Source organism: Mchenga conophoros, linkage group LG23 (genome assembly GCF_057382185.1).
Source record: "Mchenga conophoros isolate Kocher_MC1m ecotype Shallow Benthic linkage group LG23, M_conophoros_male_GT1.1, whole genome shotgun sequence".
Lineage (NCBI taxonomy): Eukaryota > Metazoa > Chordata > Actinopteri > Cichliformes > Cichlidae > Mchenga > Mchenga conophoros.
The window spans coordinates 35,673,402-35,690,409 of record NC_140547.1 but is presented as its reverse complement, the minus strand read 5'-3'; positions in this window follow the sequence as shown (position 1 = coordinate 35,690,409).

Sequence of the window (17,008 nt, the reverse complement as noted above, 5' to 3'; positions counted from 1 at the left end):
ATTGACCAACAGTTTACTCACAATAGAAAAAAGAACACTTATCAAATGTTTAAACTGAGGCATTTTACTATTTCATGAAAAATATCAGCTAATTTAGAATTTGATGCCAACAACATGCCTCAAAACAGTTGGGTCTTGGGTAACAAAAGGCTGGAAAAATAAGTAGTACTGTAAAGAAACAGCTGGACAAACATTTAGCAAATAAGTAAGTTAACTAGCAGCAGGTAAGTAGCATGACAAGATAAAAAAAAGTTCTTAAAAGTAAAAACGGACAGAGGTTTTACCAATCTGAAAAAACAAACTGCTTCTAAAAATTGTGGAACAATTCCAGAATAATGTTCATCAACATAAGATTGTGAAAACTTCGACTAGCTCAGTATGTATATGTATCTACAGTACATAAAGTCATCAAAAGATTCTGAAAATGTGGAGAAATCTCTGCACGAGGAACAAAGCTGAAAATCAGAAGTGGATGCCCGTGATCTTTGTGACGTGACACAGCACTTCAATGAAACAGGCATGATTCTATCATGGTCATTGCATGGCCACAGGAACACTTTCAGAAATCATTACCTGTGAACACATCTGTGCCGCTCACAAATGCAGGTTAACACTCTATTGTGTAGATAAGTAGCTATATTTGAACATGATCCAACAATGCTGCTGTCTCCTCTGTGTCAAAGCCCATTTAAAATGCACTCAAAGTGGAAAACTGCTCTGTGGTAAGACAAATTGAAATTCTTTTTAAAAGCATGGACAACGCTTCATCTGGACTAAAGAGGAGCGGTACAATCAAGCTTGTTATCAGCGCTCAGTTCACAAGCCTGCATCTTTAATGTTATGGGGGTAAATTAGTGCCCACCAGACCAAAATCACTGTCTTTATTAGGCAATACTAAACTATGTTCTGCAGCTATTGCTACAGCATTGCTCCACAGTAGAGGAGCCCAGGTGCTGACCTGGCCTGCCTGCAGTCCACACCTTTCAACACTTATAAAACAATTTGGCACATCATGAAATGAAAACTACAACAAAAAAGAGCCAGGACTGTTGAGCAAGTAAAATCCTATATCAGACAAAAATGGGACAAGAGTCCTCTCTCAGGAGATCAGGAACTTGTCTCCAGATGTTTTCAGACTGCTGTTAAAAGAAGAGGGGATGCAACATGGTGGCAAATATGGCCTTTTCCCAACTTTTTTTTAGATATTTTGTTGCCATCAAATTGAAAATGAGGTATTTTTTTTCTTAAAATGATGCATTTTTTAAGTTTAAACATTTGATATGTTTTCTATGATGTATTGCGAATACAATATGGATTTAAGAGAATGCTTTTCCTATTTTTGTTACCCTATCACTTTGGTTTTCTTTCTTTTTTCTATCTTTCCCTTGCAAATGCTTCATCACACTCACAAAGTTCATCCTCATATCAACTATACATTTCAGTGACTTGTATTTACACCCCTTCTTCTGTTTGTACCATCTGTTTCATTGTCCATGCCTTGCTCTCTTGTGCCTTGTACTACTTTTGAAAACAAAGCTATTTCAGGGTAGGTGTAACGGTACTCCTGCCAGCACTGGGGGAATTGAATTATAGACATATGTCTGTTAATGTGTTTCAGCATTATTGCTGCTGTTATTGTCCTTTAGGGGAGCAGAACTGGACACTAGAGCAAGGGCTGTTGGAAAAAAAACATTATTACTATGTGACTGTAAAGCCCCGTGAGGAAAATTTGGGAGTTGTGATATTGGCTACATAATTACAGTACAGTGACCTGACTGAACTTACAAACACCAAACTTTAAATTGCTGTTGATTCACGGCTAGAGTTTGTATCCAGTCCAAAGTAACCTGAGAGTATATACAATATTCCACTCTTGTACAGTCTAACAACACAAATCTATAGCAGTTTAAATCATAGACTGGCCTATTTGGTTTGCTTCCATATAAAGATCACTTCCTGTGAAAATAATGTGACTCCTGCAGAGATTTTCCTCTATAGCAAAGGTAATTTTCCAGTGTCAACAGATTCATTAAAAAAGGAAAAAGGAAAAAAAAAAACCTGGCCTATTTCCTTGAGATAAGAAGATAATTATACAGAGCCTGGCATCCATGACAACAATCTTGTCGTCTAATGGTTATCATTTATGAATAAAATGTGACATGTAAGACTTTATTCTAAGAGAGACGTTATCTAAGATAGATACAGCCACTGTGATGTTTACTAAACAATATCAGTGATATCAATGTGAGTATTTTCACTACCACCGTCTTGGTGCTTCAAAGTAAATGCACACATAAGGTGCCAAGTGGTCAGTCACAAGGTATATTGACCAAGATGGGGACCATAACTTACAAAATAAAAATCATGCTGTATTCAGTAAAACTTAAAACCATCAAATGAGACAATAAACTTGTGAAAAAAGTCTTAAGGTCAGAGAAATAACAAATGTATTTATTTTTTCCTCTCTGACTCTTTTACAGTCTGTACAGTCTGCCTTTTTTTCATTCAGATGAATTGCCCCCTGCTGGTCATTTCAATAATTTCTACATTTGCTTCATAGTTCAGAATCCTAAGCTCCATCCATCTTTTGTATGCAATCTGTGGGCGACTAGCTGCTACAGCGGGACTTGTTTTTAAATGAGTGGGGCTGATCTGAATGTTATCTCAAACAGAAAGATAGTGCAATGTCAGCCTGTGTCAAACTGGGACTGAGGCACAATCTATTGTGCTGATCTGACATTTTAAGCTTAAATCAGTCACTACACTGCTGATAAGATGTTGGGTGCTCACCTTCATTTTTTTACTTTAATGTGGTCATAATTCTGAGATACTACATGCTTGATTTGGCTGTCAATGTTCCTACTAATATGAAGAAAACAGATGAAATAGCTGTTGCTGCTTGTTGTGAGTCTTTCTCTATGGAGACATGGAGAGTGACGAGGGGCGAGAGGCTTTTTATTTCAGTAGCAACAGTAATGTGCTTTATTACTGGGAAAGAGAGAGTGGCCGTTTTACTAATCCACCCTTCCATGTTATAATGAGTGTTGTGCTTCATACATTACTCGACTATTTTATTTTCAATTCTGCAAAGGCTTGGAAAGAATGAAAGCATGCCTGTACCCTTATGAATGCATCATACATCAATAAAACTGTCATTTATGAAGGATCTATGATGATGAAGACTCTGAAAAAAGAAATGAATGGCAAAAGTAGCATACTAATATTTTTTGACACCCCCCCAACCCTGAAGTTTTTTTAAATTGCATTAAAGTGTGTTTCTTAGGAGTGTTCAAGGTTTTATAAGAAGCGCCAGTCTTCCCTCGTACTTCAGTCCCATCTAGCATAATACTCTGGTCAGATCAGAGTATGTGCAACTATCTTTTAGGTCAGTCCTGGTCCTTTGGTTTGGTTCTCTAAAATGATGTGTCATCACTTTCACTTAATGTTCTAGCATCCACCAAGTCTTTGGCAACTAATCTAAGGCTGGGGTATGGTTTGGAACCGCTTAATATAAAATACCAAAATGTGTTCAGAGTTTGTTTGAAATGTATCTTCTGATTTCTAGACATTAGCCTACTTAGCATGTAGCTAAACCACAACCCAACTCAAACCCTAACTCTGGGGAGGTTGCCAGTGTAAATTCACTCTCCAAAGCTCCTAGGATGTGGCATTTGCTAATCATACCGTTAAAATGTGAGTCCAATGAATTTAAAGTTTTGAATTTACAGTTATACAAAAACCTCATTTCATCCTTGTTAGTAGCGTCTCTGTAGCAATTAGTCCAAATAACCTGGGGGAATGACAACAAGCAGAGGTAGGTTTGCACATGACACAGGTACTTACTGTTTTACTGTTTTTTCTGTAGCATAAACCTTACATGTATATACTTGGAGCAAATCCTAAGCTAGCGCTAAGTCATAAGTCAATGCATATTCTTGCTAATTAACAGCTGAGTAATGAGGTAAAACAATCCCATCCCCCCACTGTGAAGCAACCACACTACAGTGCGAACTCATGATTTACAATAACAAATTTGTGTGTTAATTAAGCCACCTTATCAGTAACTTTTTTGAAGATGTATGGTAACAGCAGCTTGCCATCACATGTGGATTTATTAAAGTATTTGTTTTGTTTCATAGAGTGAATTGGGTATGAAAAATTAAATACAATATAGGCTTGCAAAATCTAAAGATCTGTTTGTTTCATGAATGAACCATAACTAAAATTTCCATTTCAAAACAATTGCACTGTAAGTTCACGTAACAGATCTTCCACCGTTCTATACATACCTCACGCAGAGATAAACGTAATTCAGTCTCACATTCATTCTGACTCACAGTGCGGAAGAGAAGCGTCTTTTGCCTCTTATACATACGATATGGTTTCCATTTCCTGCCACTGCAGTTTTCAAATAAGAAATATAGGTGGGGGAGCTGGCGAGGTGAGGCACTAGAGTAATATACATTATGAAGTGTTTTCAAACTGAAGTCTAGATTGCTCTGTTTCAACCTAACCTCACTTTTTCTCTCTATCATTTGCTATCTGTGCATTCCTCCTTATCCCCCATCAGTGAATCCAATCAATGCTTCTTCCAACAACACTCCCCTACCCCCACTCCTACCTCTCCAGGTTTTCCTTGTGTCTCAGAACTGGCGACAGCTATTCCCACAGGTCTTCTCCTATTGCTTGTATTTGTTAAACACTGATGCGGGCTGGCTCGACTCACCAGACCAGCTAACCACACTGGCTGTCAGACAAACATCGCTTTCTGTCAGAACTTTGGAAACAATTTACAAGTTGGACAGCCAAAGCATTGTAATTACTGCAAATATTTTAAATCTCCTAAACCCACAATTTATACATACAGATTATCATATGTAAATGCTGTTAAAACGTTCTGTGTAGATTTCTTGATGTAGATGACTAATTTATAATAAGTTACATAATTTCATGAATATATATAGTTTGTGTTGAAATGTCTTTATTTGAAATGTACATGTGTAAAGTGTAAGAGCTAGTGTCTCATGAGAATATACCAGACATGTGCGCTAAATGTGGAATCATTATTTTTGAGCTCAAAGTGTCATCCCAGTAAACATTTCAACAGCTGTAGTCTTTTCACAGTCATGGTTGAGAAACACTTCGAAACTGAAACTTGAAACAGAGTTGTGGATGTTGCCACAACATTGGTTCGAGCTGTCTTCACAGTCACCTAGATGTTGCTGGATTTATTAGAAAAAAAACTGTGCTCAAGAATTTTGTTTTAGTATATCCTTATTAATTGGCATAAAGTGAAATGAAGAAAATTTGAACGATCCTCAACCTCTTTCTTTTAAATCCCTGACTTAACTTACTGAGCCAATCTGCTTGTTGACTAATCCAGTAAAATAAAATGTAAATGTTAAAAACTTTAAGTACCTTAAAAGTGTTGTTTTTTTAAGCAGGCACTGGCAATTCTAGTATGTGCATATTAACAAGACATTATGTAGATGTCTACTTACAAATGTGTTAACCATATTAGTTGTCATTCTTTTAAAGAATCGAAGACAAATTGGTTTAATTCCTTTGTTTTCTCATTTTGTAAGAGAATGGCCCTTACAGAATGGATAACACAAATTGTGTCAAAAAGTATCAGTCAGCATTTTCTTTTTTCTTTACATGAATTTGTTAATTTTCCTTTCTGCCAAGTATGTAAAATAACAAAAAGAAACACATTTTTGAAGTTTTTGCTAACAGCATCCGTGATCCAGTTCTGATGCTCACGTGTCCATTGTCGGTGTTTTCGGCAGTGGACAGGAGTCCGCACTGGCACCCTGTCTGGTCTGCAGCCCCATATAGAACTAATTGATGTGCACTGTCTGTTCTGACACCTTTCTATCCGAACCAGCTTGAACTTTTTTGGCAATTTGAGCTACAATAACTGGACCTTATTCACCCATGACCCTTCACCAGTGTGCCTTCCTTGGACACTTTGATAGATACTGAACACTGCAATGTAGGAACACCCCACAAGATCTGCAATTTTGGAAATGCTCACCTAGCCATGTAGCCATCACAATTTGGCCCTTGGATGTGGATGGTGCATGTGGGGTGCTTACCTGGGGAACACAATTTACAGGACTTAAAGGACCTGTCGCTAAGCTAACATGTTGGCGCGGATACCACAGCAAACCTTCAGGTTGCTGTGCATTGATGGGTCAGGGATGCTTTGGCAACAAAAGTGGAACCAACATAATATTAAGCTGGTGGTCAAATGTTAGGCCTTTGAAAACAGCCACACACACACATATATCTTCTCCATTCTCTAATTTCATAAATTTCATCTCCATTGCAAGAGTGTCACAAGCTATGTCTCTCAGCAACATGATTCTACTGTAGACCTGTTACATTTTGCAATTACAGAATTGGTTTTGTACGATGTAATGCACCTCCCCCACCTCAGCCCACCAACTCTGACCTGCTACCCTTTTGCTTGCTGCAATTCGAGCGCTGCAAACACAAAGCAAGATAAAACCTCATAATCTGCTTGTAGACTGCTGTCACTACAGCTCAAAATGTGCGGGCATGTGGTTACGCATGTGTGCACATGTTTGTGTGTGTGGGTGTGTGTGTGTTTGTTTCCATAGATGAAGGGACAGCTCCAGCGTTCTTTGTATGAGAGCAGGCTAGAAGGCCCAGGGCATCTGTTGACCCAGCTGGCATTTGCTGAGCGGTTGTAGTACGCCAGGTTAAGGACAACATTTATCCAGCATGCATTTGTATCTGTGTGTGTGTGTGTGTGTGTGTGTGTGTGTGTGTGTGTGTGTGTGTGTGTGTGTGTGTGTGTGTGTGTGTGTGTGTGAGAGAAAGAGTGTGAAAGTGTGTGTTCGTGCACTGCCGGGTTATGTCAAGGGTAGGATTTCTACTGTTTCTCAATTCTGGTGAGGAACAATTTAAAAAAAAGAAAAATCTGTAAACGTTATTTAACTGCTAGGGCCAAAAGAAAAAAAAAAAGCGGTTGGCAGCAATAACCAGAATTCCTGTGCGCCAAACGATGGATTAATCGCCAGTAACATTTTCTGAAACAGTTGCCCAGTTTCTAGTCACATGGTTTTTGTGCAGCAAACCTTTATTCCCTCATCCCTTGTGCATGAGTACTATAACAGCGCGCCGTCGCCCGAGGTGCTAAGCAACAACTCAACATTCTGTCTAAACCTAAATATGAGAGAGACTGCAAGAGAGAAAGAATATGCTCTTGAGTTGGAAAAAAAGTCCTTTAGGCAGTGAGAAGATTGGAAAGCAGAACTTTTCTTGGAAAGCAGTCGCAAAGCAAAGATGCAAGTCTTTGCCACACATTGTTCTCTTTTTCAAGCACACGCACAAAGATGCAAAAATGCAGCTTTAACCTATGACAGCAAAGAGGAATGGCGGCGCATCTGGACAACTGGTCTCATATATTGTTTTATAGAGAGGAATGCTTGATAGCTGATGTCCGCAGCCTGTTGTTTGTCTTTTTTTCATGTCTGTTGTTGTTAATGGGGATGATGATGTGTTTGTTGCGAGCTGCCATGGACTGTCAGGCTAAATAGAGTGGGTGTAAAGAAAGTCAATTTCTTCCCTAACCCTATCTTTAAGAGCATATCGATTTGCCAGTCATCAAAGAATGACAAATCAAAACACTGCCACCTGAGCTCACTCAGAAAGAGGAGCAAACTGTGGAGCAAAGGTGAAAAAAAAAGAAATGCAGATGATTTTTACTGTAACCCTTCTGCACCATTCAGCTTGTGTTTCCAAAAACCCAAACAGATTTGATTCATCAACCTGTTTCTCAAGGAGGCTCTGTCATGTAACATTGGTCAAGGTAGTTTATTCTTTCATGACTCACATGCAGTGTAGTTGCCATTTATGTCATCTATGCCTGCACCGTGCTGTATCATTTTTTTGGCAGGGAATATGAATTGCAGCCATCTGTTTGGCTGCAGACCGTGTATGACTTAATCTGCGACACTGATCAACATATTTTACAGGATCTGGAAAAAAATTAAATAGTACTATATTTGACTGAAGGGGTAAATTGAAGGATGGCCTCAGCACTAGGTTGATAACACAACCGGGGAGGAGTCACTGCCCCAAGTGGAGGGGTTTTAGCGAATTTATTGACAGCTTTGAGAGTGTCTCATGAACGAGACACTTGAAAAGCTTTTGACATATTTCCGTACTCTCACCTGTGGCCACAAACTTTGCTTAGTGACAAAAAGAACAAGATCGCAGATTCAAGTGTTGGAAATGGGATTTCTCTTACTGGCTGACTGGGTTCCCCTTAGAGATAGGGTGATGAGCTTAGTCATGCTGGAGGGGTTCAAAGCAGAGCTGCCACTCCTCCACACTGAAAGAGGCCAGCTGAGGTGGTTCAGGCATCTAACTAGGAGGTGGTCATAGGCAAATCCAACACATGCTGGAGAGATTATGGACCTCCAGGATGTACAGTGTGGTTGGATGGATGGATGGAAAATAACAGCAAAATCTAATGCCTAGGTAATGAAGATGTTTGCTTATCATTAATTAAAGCTGTATTATATAAAGACAGCGACATTAGGGTTTCATTAACAAACACATAACATGGTATATAAAATGTTAATGTTTGCTATCAGAATGGATCTTATCACCTTTTTTTTACAATACATAAGGGAAATAAAATAATATCACAAATTACAAAAACAAATTATTAAACATTATTAATAAGGCGTAAGCATTAATAATCATTTCAGTATCAACATTAGAATAAGTAACTACAAAAGTTTAATTATCCATTTAGATTTTATTAGACATAATAAAGTGTTATGGGCAGTTCTTTCTGAAGTACGAATTATGAGTTTACACAACCACAAAACTTTTTATGGTATTAGTCAGTGTCCTGACAACACAGTAACACACAAATTCACACGCACACTTGTAGTATTGTCATCTCAGTCAGCAACAGCTTGTGCACAAAGGTAGGCTGGAATAACCAGTCCAGTTTAGAAATGTCGTGTGCTAGATTTCAGTCTGCACTTCAGATGGCTCTTCTGATTTTCAAGCTGCTTCATTAAGAAAGTCAAGTTAAGCATAATTCATCCCGCTGCACAGATATTTCTGATTTGGTCCACCTGAATGTACACTGAGTTTTACAACACACCTGAGCTATTACAGTCACTGTGGTTTATGCAAATAAAAAGAAATAGTGATGTTAAAAGGTTACATAAGCATATTTAAGCAGGTTACTTTCCCAAACGAAAAAGACACAAAAAGCATTGGACGAATAATATTAGACCAAAAGTGGAGACTGATTATTTGGAGGCAAAAGAAAGGGCTGGATCGCTTCTGTTTCATTATATGTTGAGCTGTTACCTGGTGAACGAGTGTTCTGTTTTCCTTTGTTTATATTGATATACTAAAAGCACAAATTAGAGCATAAAAATTCACCGTAATGCAGGCGTCCCCCTAGCTCACCTCCCACACTCCACACTTCCTCACATCCCTTTCAGTGCAAACCTAAAACAAACCTACATCCATGGTGGTCAGTAGCCCACTGCTGACACTGACATATCAAATTCTGCCATGTGCCTATCTAATGGTAGCAAAGCCCCATCTGTGCTTCTCTCTGCAGTGATGCAGCTTTGTTTCATCTTTTATCTTTTCACTCTGCTTTGGGCTAATGTCTCACTAAAGTGGAGTTCAAAGTTACCTACTAGTAGCTGGAGCCACTGAGCATGCTAATGTGGCTGAATGCAGTTTGAGAGGAAAAAAAAGTGAACTGTACAGTATGTTGTTTTGCAAATGGTGCATTTAAAAGCGTGTTGAGATTAATTAGGCTTTCTGTAATTAACATGTCTGAAAGGTTATTCAAAAAACACTTCATTATATTCCCTTTGGAAAACAAATGAGTCGTTTAACAAAGGCAAAGCAACCTTGAAATGACGCCGCTTTGGTAACAAAGGATCCTATGTGTCTGTCAAGTGTAATTGCGCTACTTTGCAATTCATGAAACTTTGAATATGTTCACACAAAAAATTGTGCACTTGTGTGACGCTAACCTGAAGCAGCATTTGGAAATTACAGATAACGCAGCCGAGCTTCATTTCCATTTTTTAAATGTGTTCCTGTTGTTTGGAAAATGCTGAAGGAAAGAAAACCTCTAGAACCGAACTCACCAAAATCCCCATTTTATAAGGACAGACATCATAAGAACACCCTCTATATTGTTTTTGAAAAATGTTGAGAAAAGTTAAAAAATAAATAAATAAATAAATGCAGGGCCACAATTTACAAATAACAATTAAAGAAATACAATTAAAAATGATGTGTTCATCTAACGACATTATATTAAGTTTACTACTTATATTTTCTTTGAATTTAATCAATGACAAAGTACAATCATCATAAGTAAGTTAAGTTAATACTGTTGTATTAACTTCGATGCCTCATGGTTTGAAGTGTTATACAAGGAAGAATTTCTGCAGCATTTTAACTCTAATGTTGTGCATGCTGCAGATTTTATGCTAATAAGCTAACATTTCAGTAAAGAAACAGTTTAGTAAAGAATCAATTAAACATTTATCAGAATTTTTTCTCATTTGCAAGTCTGAGTCCATATTTCTAAGTTCCTAAAATCAAAATTTTCTAATACAGCTTGTATTGGCTTTCTAATGCAGCTTACAGCTAATATGAATGCTAGAAGTTGCTTACTTTAAAAACTATATGTTGCTTGTAAAACCACAAATGGAAAAAAGCTGATATACTGTGTAAAAATGTAAGTAAGAACAGAATGCAGTAATTGCAAATTTCAACATGGAAAACTGATCTGTGGTCAGATTAATCAAAATTTGAATTGGTTTTGGAAAGTTTGGATTCCATGCCCGCTGAACTAAAGAGGAGAGGTTTGTTATTAACAGCCCAAAACTCTGATGGTATGATGGTGCATCAATGCTAGTGGAGCTAGTAACGTTAAGTATGCCAGCAGTCCAGACATTATACCAATTCAAGCTATTTGGCACAACATGAAATGAAAGATATGATTTAAAAAAAACGATGACTGTTGAGTCAGACAAAAATTGGAAAATAAGCTGTTGGGTCTGCGTTTCAGCAGCCCCGCTGGTTCAGAGTCTTATTCCCGTTAACAAAGCAAGACGAACAGCTCAAACGTTTTTTCACATGATCACCCTGGGACTTCAGTCGAGATCTGGGTTGGGTCAGAAGTAGTTGAGTGGCAGATCTGAGTGTTCTAGCAGGAGTATGTGGTTTGAGTTGTTCACTAAGATAACTTGGCACTAATTTATTAATAGTTTTGAAAGTAAGGAGTAATATTTTAAATTGAATGGGCAGCCAATGCAAGCTAGCTAGAACAGGAGTAATATGGCAAAATTTCCTGGTACCAGTCACTGTGTGTGTATGTGTATGTGTATGCATGTGCATGTGAGTGTGTGTGCGAGTGGGTGTTAGTGTTTGGGGGTGTGTTTATGTGACCTCCTGCTCACCAAAAGGGTCATAAAGGCAGAAAGTTTACTAAACAAGAAAACAGAACCTTCACATAGGATGTGCCTATAATAAAACACTACAGCCTCCCCCACCATTCAACAGGATGGGGAGGGCACTAGAAACAGGAGAATGTCTTTGATCATATAGTTTGAACCAAGACTTACAAATTTAAGCAACACAATGACAACATTTAACAATTTCAAGCTAACATAAGCCTCTTTCTAATGTCAAGAAATTTTTCACTTCAGGTCCCAGACATTTACAGACAGTTGTTAAGAGAAGAGGTGATGTGTTGCTGCCATCAAATTCAAAATTAGCTAATAGCATTTTTCTCCTAAAATGGTACATTGTCTCAGTTTAGATTTTTTTCTGTGTTCTATTGAGAACAAAATATGCGTTTGTTGGATTTGAAAATCATTGCATTCAGTTTTTAGCTACATTTTACACAATATTGCAACTTTTTCCAAGTTGTAGTGGTAAAAATTGCTTATACACAAATGACTTATCAGGTTGTTCTTTGCAGGATGACATTCTCTTCACTTAATACTCCAAGAATGAGATTTGGAGTGATCTCTCATCATTTTGAAGTAATGTACACCAGGTCTCATTCTTTCACTTTAAATGCTTACATTTTAAGTTTATAAGGCAACAAAGTTGCAGTTAGTTATGTCAAAACTGTATGCAGTGTCTGCATTTCTACAGCATACTTGCAGTGTACTTTACTAGGAATGAAAATGTTATGTAACTGAATTAATGTTGTGTTTAGAGTCTTGGAGACCTTTACTGGACATTGTTTTATCACCTTGATATTTCATAGAATATTCTTATATTATGAAAATTGCTTGTTAATGTATTTTTTCTTCCCCTGTGATATGTTATCTCAACAGAAAATTGCCTCTCAAATTACTTCTGCTCAGGGTGTCTAGGAATTGGGATTGATGAATACAGTGCATTTTACACACTTATATCAGCAATTGGTGTTGTAGTACTTTTCACACGGAACTACCCACTCAAATGCCAAATAAATCTATTTGGATTTGTGATATTGAATTCAACACTTACCCCTATGGAGACTAATTGACCATTTTCTTCTTGTCAGTTTGTGATTATCAGAGATGCAGACCAGCAATGTGGAAAGAATAATCCTTACTGGCAGTTCTCTGAAGGACTTCCACATCACTGCATGTCAGCTGCCAGTCACTTCAGTAGGACCTCCATGTGTAACGTTTAGTGGTGATTTCAAATCCTTTAGGTCTTTCTCAACACACATGAATGTCAAATCAATACATTACCTCCCTATAATTTCTCAGATGAAGGTGATATATTATATATATTTGTTCTTCTATATGTTACAGCAGATGGCTGGCCCTCCCTGGTTATGCCAGAGGTTTCTTCTTGATATAAAGAAGAGCTTTTCCTTACCGCTGTCACCAAGCGCTTGCTCACAGGGAGTCATTTGATTTTGGGGGTTTTCTCTGTATTATTTAGGGTCTTTACCTTACAATATAAAGTGCCTGGGGCAACTGTTGTTGTGATTTAGTACAAATGTGATATGATATGATGTGACATATAAATTGAATTTAAATTAAATTAATCAATTAATCACCTATGTGCTGTTCTAAAAATGTCATAGTGTTACTTCAGGGGACTACAACGTCATGCCTTGCTACAATCCCAACAATCTCAGTACCCATCCACATCACTTGATGTTTCAGCTTCCATGCATCCAGCTTGCAAATGTCATATAGGAGAAGGTATTTCTTTATCCTGCCCACAGTTGTTGTGCATCTGCAAGCCGCTTTGCAGCCAACCTTCACTCTAGTGCCTCCTTCCATGCTGTTTTGACTTAAACGATATTATGACTGTTATCACTGATGCCTGTGGCTGTCCATTCAAGCATGAAAGAGCTCCAAAACACAACCAAAAAAATTTATTATTTCAGTCAGTCCCACAACAGCACAGATGAGGTTAGATATAGAGAAAAGTATATGTTATTAAATTTACGGCAGTGGCGTTACAGAGAGCAGTGGCCACAAAACATTAAGGCTAAGTCGGTTTTTCAACCTTTATCATGTTGTGTCCTTGGTTATTTTGTTCTCCCAATGTCTCAGAGCTCACAAAGCTTTTGTAGACAAAGATGTCCTGGTCTTTGTGTGTACTGTATCATACTTTTGCTTTTGTTATTCTTGAAAGCTCCAGTAATTACTGCAGAATCAAACTGCCATAACTTGAAACAGCCTCTGAGTTTTTCTCAAAATGAGCTGGATTTTCTTTTACTCTGTGTTCGTATGTTTAGAAGTGGGAAGGAAAGCCTTGTCCATGGTTTTTGTCTTTTCGTTAAAAGGTTGCATTTTCTGGTTGTAGAAAGAGAATCCCTGGAAGAAGGCGCATAGAGCATTGCATTGCATATCATCAACAGCACCTTAACGGACAGCTATGCAGAAATAGCAACATAAAACAAATAGCTTTGCTGCATTTCTGGACTTCAAGAGGCACTTAAAGTGTGCTCAATAGGCCAAACTCCCTTTGGCCCAGCTACAAGCTGTTCTCTGACCGGCTGGATGATTTTAAAAAGTGACGAGGGCAGATTTCCTTGAGTTCAGACCAAAATAGCTTCAGGAAATTAAAATTCCTTTGAGCCTTCGAGGTGGAGTGTGTGCATGTGTGTGTGAACCTACATCCTTTTGCTTATATGTGCAGCACGAGGTGTGCTAAAATAATGCAGAGATAGCAGAGACATTTTGGCCTAATCTGTCCTTCTTTTCGCACTTTAGGGCATTGGCAAGAGACAGACAAGGCCCAAAACTCATGAGCCAGACTTTACATGTATTACAGCATGTGTTGTGAGGGCTGTAACATTTGGTCTCCCAAATATTCACAAAAAAGCACCTCACATTAGCTGGATCTGCATCTGACTTGAAACAACCAGGCTCAACATTGTCAGGACCAAGATGTGCCAAAGCAAAAGTTAACTGCAATGCAATAAGGTTAGAAAGTCTAATCCAGGGGTCTCCAACTCCAGGCCTCGAGGGCCGGTGTCCTGCAGGTTTTAGATGTGTCCTTGATCCAGCACAGCTGATTCAAATGGCTAATTTACCTCCTCAGCTTGTGTTGAAGTTCTCCAGAGGCTGATAATGAACTAATCATTTGATTCAGGTGTGTTGACCCAGGGTTATATCTAAAACCTGCAGGACACCGGCCCTAGAGGCCTGGAGTAGAAGACCCCTGGTCTAATCCATCCTTAAAGGCCTCCTTTGAGACTGGACATCCTAACTTTATGATTGCAAACAAACCCTTATTCCATATTATGCTTGTAGCTCCCAAATGAGCAGCGTAATCAGATCAGGTACAGCCACATAATGCTTGAAATGCCAGTGAGGGATGGGTGCGCGTGTGGCTCCTAAATCAAATCAATGAGATAATCAATAAGTGGAGGCTGCAAGAAGAGGATTACTTAGAGCTGGAGGACACACTCGGTAGGCCATTCACTCATCTTGATTAAAGGTCCCACTTGGTGGTTTGACGCGGGCCAGTTTGCAGTGGGTTGACACCAGATCTGGGTCAATTATGAGTAGACATCCTTTTAATTACTTAGGATGTTTGCACCATAATCTGTCTGTCAGATGTGGGAATGTGAGTAAGGCTTGAAATATTTGAACCGCTTATGGTTTGATTGACTTATCTGCCCACATTTGAACGTATAGCGCATATCACTCCTTCAAAAGCATGCCGAGTTATTACTTGCTTTGCTGCTATTTGGTATAGCCAAACTTTGATGCACCACTCCACACTGCTTCAGCTCCAGTTTAGGTGTCACAACAGCAAATACACGATGGTAAAAGACTGATTAGCCATTTTGAAAATAAGTACATTGACCCAGGCAACAGGCAAAACAAATTTTTACCCTCTAAAGATTTTGCTTTGCTAGTGTAATTAAACTTGAGATGTGTTTTTAGGATGTGTTTGCATGCTGAAAAGTATATTAACAAGCTCAATGATTATAGGGGCTAATTCCTACATGTCCCACAGCTGTGTTTCCATTCATGTAAAACACTTGCACTCTAGTGTATTCAAGCTAATACTAAACTCAATCACTGGTGCAAGCACAACATTAAAGAATGGCCATTATTCTATAACTACTGTGGCTCACAAAGAACGGCTAATAAAAACCAGCCACTGAGACTTATAAGCTAAGTGCTCTGCAGCGGATGGGCTAATAATAATATCTGGGAGTAACACCAAGAAATCCCTGCGGATAATGCCAGATAATCACTGCTACACACCCCTATGGGATAGCAGGAAGGGTTGCAATGGCTGCAGAGTTTGGAAGTGCAAAGCTCCTGGCACCTCTTCAGAGCAACACATGGGAGTTCCATCAAAGCCAGCTTCAAAAGCTAATACCCGAGCTTAAAATCTTTTTTTTTTTGGGGGGGGGGGGGGGCTAAAAACCTAAGCGAGTGCTGACACATTGGATTTGACCATTGGGAGTCACATAAAAACTAAGGCAAAAACACTATAACTCAAATTGAAAGGGTAGGCTGGCACTTAGTTTTTTTGATTGGAATTTTGTTTTTTTAAATCCACAACCTGTCATTTGTGATTTTGCTTAAATCTGAGGCGAACAAAGTGACAAATATGCCAAATGACAGACAGTTTTGTTTCCAGCTGGGATCTTGTGGTCACAAATTAAAGTTGCTACCAATGAGGTAATCACTTATTTTGTAACACAATCACCATACAAAAACAGAACAAAAAAACCCAGCAGATGTGCTTGAATTGGCACCAAAAACAGATAATGTTAGAAGTGGGTGTTGAAGCCTTAATGGGATTTTCAGCTGATGAGTAACCAGCCAAACCAGCCACATTTTAGTTACCTAGGAAATGTAACAGTAAATTTAAAACAGCACATCTTCCAAATACCAACCACATGCAGTATGTTCTCAATACCGAGAGGATTAAATAGCCCCAACTTAAACCAAAGCGAGACCATTGAGACTTCCACCAAAGGCTGAGTGTTATGAGGTGCACAGATGATGTTATTCCTGCTGAAAGTGTTGCATCAACTGCCAGCTCCTCGGGGGGAATATCACACGAACTACGGCAGGCCTGCTGGGCCACAACAGTGTTGGAGTGCTGTGTGCCCAGCGTGTAAAAGAGGCTACAACACTCCGCTGTGTTTCCAACAGCTATCATCCATTGCATTAATGAATGGGTCCCAGTGTTGTTCACTGAGTCACACGGGACTGCGGCACAGGATCACCTAACAGTCTCTAAAGTATTCACACAGATGGAGTGTAATGTTTTGAAGACGTTAGCTAGGATTACACACAGTATAGCGCTCTGCATGAGGTACTGCATTCACACCATCCATTAAATGTAAAATTTGTATTTATACCATAGATAACATTAGCTGAAACAAATTTAAAGGAGTCAAAAGACAATTGTAACTGAGAATACTCATATTTATAAACTGTGTCATTATCTATATGTTATTATACATTTTTTTCATATAAAT